Below are 8,114 nucleotides of genomic sequence, written 5' to 3' on the forward strand. Positions count from 1 at the left end.
CTCGGACTTGAGGACAGAGACTTGAGACTTACTTGAGACTTGCAACACAGTGACTTGGTCACACCTCTGCTCACTACACAACCATGCTCCATGAGTTGCTCACAAAATGGTGAATTGTTTTGTTACCTTAAAAATGATCTGCAGCTTTTGTTCCTTGGTCCTAATGATGCTGTTCACTAATGTTCTCTAACAGACAGTACAACTCTTGTAATCGATAAGCTTATAAATGATCAATGCGAAGCATCAGTATGCGCTAAAGAAGATCATATCAGTCAGATTAAGTAAAATATCATTATACTCAAAGCAATAAAGATTATGTTTCTCTGAAAGGTCATTTCTCCTTGTCAGGGAACTTGGACTGTATGAAAGGAATCAGTGAAATATACTATGAAATATTTAATTTGCAGAATCCCCATAATAGAACTTCAATTGTGAATTGAATGATTACATTGCATCTAGATACAAAAGAATCAACCGTTAATTAGTAATCATACTATGTAAATGACTAACAAGATCTGATCAAACAAGAAACCTGACTACCTCAAGGGATTTCTCACATTGGAGAATAAACCGTCTGACTTTCTTTAGCCGATTAAATTTAACCTTACCAAAGTTTTGCCTTGGAGCAAACAGGTACTGAGTTTGAAGCGGATCAGATGCCTTCAGCCATCTGCTAAAGCTAGACTCCGGCCTTCCTCACTGTAAAATAAAACATTAGACTTAAAAAAAAAAAAGTTCAAGTGAACATCATTTAATTATCATCAACTTGTTGTTTGTACTCATCTTAAACAAGTGGCAGGAACGTTTGAATATAAAAAAAAAAGCTTTATAAGTTAATCTATTTAAGTTGAGTCCATGCAACAAGTAAAATAAAATAAAAAGTGAGCTATAGGAAAGTAGTGAGGATTTAGGGTGGTAAAAGTTGAACATTTTAACATGCCCAGACACTACGCCATTTCTGCTCAAGCAAACCAAAAGGTTTTGAACAGAACAACCATGTCAAATGATGAGACCATGAATCTTTAATCTATGTAGCAAATATATTGCTGCTGCTGCTGTAGGCAGAAAATAAAATAAGTTTTGCGGAGAATAATATTTTGGATGAGTTTAAGAATATTGTTTGCCAAAATCACACGGTGTAACTACACTTGTCTTTTATAAGTTGCAGTAATTGAATCTTTTTGAGGCAATTGGTTTGCATAAATTAAAGTAAATACGACCTATTTTCCTGCTCCACATACTTAGCTAGTAATTTGCCAGTTAGCTTCCCAGTCTGAACTTCTGGGCAATGTCTTGATTCAGTCAAATCTTCTATCCTGTATCTCCTGAACTCTGATATTCTACTATATCCACTCTGTGATTGTTTTGCTTGCTGGTCTTCATCATGCTTTGAATGCAGTATCTGGTTTCTCTTACTTTAACCCGCCCAACTTGCACCTGATTCCCTTTTGATTCCCTCCCAGTGAGGCGGTGCTTCACAAAGCAAACCGTTTGTCAAACTGTTGATCTGCCTCATGGCTGTTTTAGAAGATATGGTGACAGAGTTTTAGACAGTACTAGCCAGCTCATGCAGCTTGTTTTTTACTAGATGGCAGTCCTAAAAGTACATATCTTTAAAATATGAATAAATACGTACAATTCCATAATTATTCATTTCAGCGGCTATAGAAGTTTTGTAATAATGCAATTCAGGGATTTTACATTTTCTGGACTAAAGGAGGATTTCAGTTCAACACCTGTGGTTTCTTAATGTAAGTGTTTCTGCTACTGGACAAGAAACAGGGTTAAAAGAGGATTTAGAAAGCAAAATACGAAGATGATAGTTGTTTTTACCGAGAGCAAGGCTGTGACTAGTTATCAGGACAGAATGAGACCTGTAAAACTGTTGGGTCCATATGACCAAGGAGGGAACCAGTCATCTGCTCCAACAATTTATTAGCTTTTAGGAAATATTTTTGGACACGGCCATCTGCAGGAGCAAGATGAAGCAAGAACATCACAACATCAGATGTATTTTTTCATCCTTATATCAGTGATTTAAAACTATTTTTAATTTTGTGTCATCTTAAAGATGGAAAGAGTCAATTATTTTTTCACCCATGGAAAAGTGTAATGTGTTTATTATGAGTAGGATTAACCAAGCTGAAGGAAAACAAAGAAAAAGGATAAATAAATATTCATTGATACAGAACCGAATCAGCAAATATGAACTTATGAAACTATTGAAACCTTCAAGAATTTTATGTTGTGTAAGATATTTAAGAAACTAATACTTGAATCTGCGCTCATGAATTTCTTTATTTGGTCGTTATCTCTAAAATACGTTTACCTTTTGTTTTGTTGAACACCAGACATCTCATCTCTTTCCCACAGTTTTTCACTTTGTTCCACTACTGCAGTGGATTTTATAGTCAATGTTTAAAGCCAACAGAGTCTGAAGCGATGGAGGAAATTTACGTCAATATGGAACCTGTTGGACAAACTGCATCAAATCACACAGGTAAGAACGAAGTTACAGAGAAATCTAGTGTGTATTGAATTCAATTTTGCTAAGGTTGAGGTTTTTGTTAAGGTTGGAGCAGCTCCAAAGAGAGGCTCTGCCTCCGTACGGCTGTCTGTTTGGGAATCCTGAATGTTTTACTTTTGGCTGAACTCGTCGCCCTCAGTGTTCACAGTGAGTCTTGTTCTAGTCATCTTAAAGATGTAAAAAGACTAGATTTTATGTTTCTGTTATAAATAATAAAAAAGTCATTGTTCCCCTTCTAAAACCAAACTGATCAAATAGCAAAGGTTTAAAACAGAATAAAGCTTAGTGACTCAAATTTTTGCAGAGAGATGAAACATTACACTAAGACAAAACATTACACATGAGTCTGATTCATTTTCAGCAATGGTTGCATTTGCAGCCATTTAGGTTAGCGTGTCTTTAATATCTTTTCTTTTTCAAACTATTTACCCAACGATTCATTGTTCAGTGTTACCTCAGTTTAAATTCTACAGGCATAACCAAAATCATGAAACTATTTTATAAGTCTTAAGTGAAAACACGATGCCACTTCTTTTTGCAAACATGTTTGTTCATTTTTTGTTTTTCCAGCTCATGACATGACAGCAGATTTTTCTGACATCAGCAACATTCTGACCGAGCAGAACAGCAGCAGCAAGTTTCCCTCCATGAACGCTAACTTCACTGAAACGGCTCCACGAGCTGAAGACACTTTAAGGTTTGTCAAAAACTTTAAAAAAAAATTGGATCTCGTTAAAAACTGAATTCTACTCTGAATTGTAGAATATAACTAATAACTTTCCTTTTTGGTCTAAATGAATATAATGTAAATGAACAACTTTTATTTTAATTTATTAAGTGCTCTATCATTTGCGTGTGCTGAAAAACAACAATGTCAAACAAACTAAACTTTGATTTTTTTTTCTCCTTAAAGGGAAATTGTGTCCTACAGAACAAACAAACATCAGTTGTTCCTGTTCATCCAGGGGCTGCAGAAGAAGAGAAGAGCAGATCCACTAGTGATGGATGATTAGGATCTGTGTTCACTGTGATATTATTCACCAACAATAATGTAGCTTATTAGTACGGTGTTACATAAAATCCTAAAGATAAAATGTACACTTCCAACTGTTGTGACCTGCATCTAATAACACAACAATTTTATCGCTTGTACTCTGTGTTTTTCTTTCTTGTTAAAATTCTGACATGTTAAACAAATGTTTGTTTGTTTGTTTGTTTGTTTTTTTGTATTTTTGCGGAGGATCGGTTTAGCATGATGCGCTCTGATTGTGTATTAATGTGACTTTTACTACGAGACTTTATGGAGTTCCAGTTGTGTCCGGTAATAGCGGATTAAGTTCTATCTTGGTAAAATTATATTTCCAATTATTTACTATCATTTGTAATAAAGTGACGCCAACACCACGGATTCAACAGTGAGGAGTTTGTTCTAGTCATCTTAAAGATGGAAAGAGTCAATGTTGTGCTGATTCTGAGTAACTGAATGATTAACTGAATGACTTTTTATTCATTTTAGAGTTCAATCAGCGAGGTTATTCATTTTGTGGTGGTCCTAGTCTAAGAAAGAACAAAGATAGAAAGCAGCAAATGTACATGTTGGTTCCACCGGCTTCCCCTGAAAATATGGATCAAATCAGTCATTGTAGGGTTAAAGTAATTTGAAGAAGGAGAAGCGTATAAACAAGTCAAGTCAATGACGAGTCAATGACATGATGCATTCTGCCTTTTTAACTCGGATAACTAAACTTTTTGTTTTTTACTGACTTTAATACTTTTAAATTGCTGCGTTGTTTGATAAGTAGGATGGAAATGACTTTTTTGTAAATGGTTTTGAGATTACCTATTGTAAATTAGCGTTTTATAAATCAACTGAATTGAAATTTGACCATCGGATTGGACTGAGGAGAAATAATGAGCAATGTTTTATGGTGGATGAAAGCAAAGATTGGTATTTTTATTTTTTTATTTTTTTGTAACATCAAAATTCATTTTTGAGGCAAACAGAAAATCCAGCTTATTGTAGTTTACTGGGACTAACAACCCCCGGACAAATTTGGAAAAAAAAATTCAGCTAAAGTGGGTGATGCTTTAAGGAACAATGAGACACAGCCTAGTGTGGGGCCACATGTAGAGGGGATAAGCAAGGCTGTAGTAAGCGCCGTTACCAACTTGGTACTTTGTGGTTATAGTTTTCTCCAAGTCGCGCTTGAAGAAAGTATGAACATGTGCAAAACTGAGAAACTCTATCGATCAACCAACTGGACATTCAAGTATCTCACCGGAGATTTGTTCTCCTGTCCACGCGATGAATCCTTGGCCCACTGCATCAGTGAAGACTGTCGCATGGGAGCAGGCATAGCGGTGATGTTCAAGAAGAAGTTTGGTCGAGTCTCAGAGTTAAAGGAGCAGAGTGAGTCAGACTAGTTACTAAAGTCTTTGTTTTGGAAAAAAAATGTTTTATGTTTTTTTTTTTGCAGTTTGTTCAAATGTCTGATTTCAACAGCAAGTGCTAAATCATATCCTGTTTTTGTATTTTTTTATGTATGTCCTAATAGAGAAGCTTCCAGGGCAGTGTGCTGTCCTGACACATGATCAACGTTTCATCTACTATCTGGTAAACGTACCTCAATTATACTGCATAGGACCAAAAGTTGTTTCATTATTCAATCTGGTAACTGTATCTTTCCTATTATGTGTCTCAGATCACAAAGAAAAAAGCCAGCCAGAAACCCACGTATGTCAACCTAAGACAGAGTCTGGAAGACATGAAATCTCACTGCTTAGAAAATGGTGTCAATAGGATATCAATACCCCGGTTTGTAGGAACTACTGTGAATAAATGACTATAATAAATACCCTTAAATCTTCTTCTTTATTGGGAATTATTAAACAATTTGCTTGTCTCGTATCTCCCCCCTCAGAATTGGCTGTGGCCTGGACCAGCTGCTGTGGTCAAAGGTGTCAAAGATCCTGGAACAGATCTTTAAAGAGACAAATATCTCCATCACAGTGTACAGCCTGCCCTGTGTTGGGTCAAAGCTTCAAATGCATGCCATGTAGTACATTTTCATTGGGTTTTTTTTTTTTAACTTTAAATCCTTTATAATCTCTTAAAATTTTGGATGAAATCAACACTCCTTAAACAGTTTTAAGGAAACAATAAATAAGGAAACTGTCGTGGAAAAAATACTATTTCCAAGCACTGTTCAGGTGAAATCACTCAGTCAGGTTTATTCATATATTGTGCACAATACAGAGAGCTTGTAGGACAATCAGTAATGAAGCAAGTCTGGATGAAAAGCTCTGCCAGGCAGAGACAACACATGAGTTTTGTACAAAGGGATAAGGGATCCTAAGCATGGGAAACAGACTGGTTCCCATGCAGCTGGGGAAAAACAACGTCCAACCTTGTACATGTAACCAAAACAGCTTTAACTTGGTGGGAATATACAGAACTTAGAATAAACATATAGAAATACAACTAGCAGGTGTAACCTAACTGTAATTTTTCCACATCATTTCCCCCCTTTTGATTATAAGTAAATATGTAATATTTAATATTAATCATCATTTCCCTCCGAGGTTAAAAGATACAACATAAAACTATCCTGGAAGATGTAAGAAAAGGAGAAAAAAAATGAAAATGAAAACAAAAATAATAAAAAAAAAAAACAAAATAAAAAACAAACACATATACACAAGATACGAAAAACCTACCGGCAGACACCTACTCAACCCTGCAACAATATCACTGTGTTAGGTAGGAAAACTTATCTTGCAACCCCTCCTTGCCAGGGAGACGGTTCTGTATATGTGCTAACCAGGATAAACACGGAGGCATCACACCAACGAATGAAGATACGAAAAAAATCACGAATAACTATTGTAATAAAAAAAAGGTAACATAAAAACAAACAAAAGAAACAACATCAAATAGCAAAAAACAAACAAACAAAAAATCAATGTCAAAGTTAAGCTCAGTAGAAAACACCCTTATAAGTAGCTAGAAAAACAATTCATACACATGACGTCGAGTAATTTAAAATCAATGTCACAACAACAATGTTCAACAAGGTAAAACTCCACTCTAACTAAACCTTAAAAAAAAAAAACCCAGAAGGCTAGATCAAATGAAATGTAAAATCTAAATATAAAATGGATTTGCAGAAGATGTAGAAAGGACAGGCATTTGTTTTTGTAAAACATAGACATTTCTATGAGGAGCAAAGCAGATAGGAAAGCTAAGCTAGGACACTAGCTGGAAAATACACATGATTATTACTAAGTAAAGACTATAAAAAACTTTCTACACATTAACCTCCTCATGCAGCCATTCAACATCCCTCAGTCCACGTAGAAGAAAACTTCCCACCTCATCAGAGGGAAACAAAACCCACCACCTGAGCGACACAAACAAACAACAAAAAGCAAAAACAGCCAACACAAATGTCTGTAATTGGAACAAGATGAAGACATCATGGTGAAACACTTGTAGTCGCATCACTCAGGAACTCTTAATATTTATTTTAAATCTTCACACCCCACTTCGACCACTCACCAGTGGACCAGCAATAGTTCTTTGGTTGGGGAGCCTTTTGACGTAGAAAAGCAACCAATGTTGCTTTTCTACAATGTTCGTTGTTATGTTCCGCCTCTTCCGTATACCGTCTGTGCGGACTTTCCTCTTTGGGTGTCAGAGGTTACTAGCACTTAACACCAATTATAATGAAGGTTTGTTTTTTTTTCAGCGATCCAGGAAATCAAACGTGGCTGTCTGCGGTGTCAGAGGTTACTAGCACTTAACACCAGCAGCAGTTAAGTAATTTATCCTCATTCAGAAAGATGCGCGTCGTCCTCCTCGGTCTGTCGTTCTGACGACTGGTGGACTACTTCCTCCCCGTCAGGATGAGCGTCCTCCTGAGGCTCCGGCACCCGTTTACAGTGGCTGGCATGAATCCACGTCGCCCGCTCTGCAACCTTAACAGCTGTAAGCGTGACGAGCAACACTTGAAAGGGTCCCCTCCAGCGTTTGGAGTTCCACCGCGTCCTCCTGAAGTCTTTCACCACGACCCAATCACCTGGCTTGATGGCATGGAGTGGTGACTCGGCAGGACGCGGCAATGCGTCTTTCACCATCTGAAAAACTTGAGAAAGCACATTCGACAGGTTTTGACAGTAAGACAACATGGCATCATCACAGATAGAAGTGGAAGGAAGGACCTTTCTCTGAGGCCCTAAACCCAAATTAGGAGGCCGGCCAAACAGGATCTCAAATGGACTGAGGTTAATCCTGGCTCTCCTCTGCATCCTCATGTAAGTCAAAACGATCGGTAGGGCCTTAACCCAAGACAGACCTGTTTCTTCACAGCATTTAGCTAGTTTGGTCTTCAAAACGCCGTTGACGCGTTCGACAGCGCCAGAACTTCGCGGGTGATATGCGCAATGAGTTTTCAAAGTCGTACCTAAAAGCTTTCCCACTTCAGTTAATGCTGCATTAACAAAGTGTGTGCCATTATCACTGCTAATTCTGGCAGGAACACCCCAACGAGGGATAATTTCAGTCAGCAAAGCCTTAGTTACTGTGTGA

The 8,114-nt window shown here is 37.2% G+C and overlaps 1 long non-coding RNA gene across 2 annotated transcripts; it reads left to right on the forward strand.

The window, feature by feature from the left end:
- The first annotated feature begins 4,539 nt into the window (after positions 1-4,539).
- LOC116711610 (uncharacterized) lies at positions 4,540-5,592 on the forward strand. 2 transcript variants are annotated; one of them, XR_004337288.1, is made up of 3 exons: positions 4,560-5,141; positions 5,230-5,342; positions 5,449-5,592. It is a non-coding gene; the product is annotated as an uncharacterized LOC116711610 (long non-coding RNA). The 2 variants fall into 2 exon arrangements; XR_004337287.1 differs by lacking the exon at positions 5,449-5,592 and having other exon boundaries at positions 4,540-5,141; positions 5,230-5,304.
- Positions 5,593-8,114: the final 2,522 nt, after the last annotated feature.

Source organism: Xiphophorus hellerii, chromosome 21, assembly GCF_003331165.1.
Source record: "Xiphophorus hellerii strain 12219 chromosome 21, Xiphophorus_hellerii-4.1, whole genome shotgun sequence".
In the NCBI taxonomy this organism is placed as follows: domain Eukaryota; kingdom Metazoa; phylum Chordata; class Actinopteri; order Cyprinodontiformes; family Poeciliidae; genus Xiphophorus; species Xiphophorus hellerii.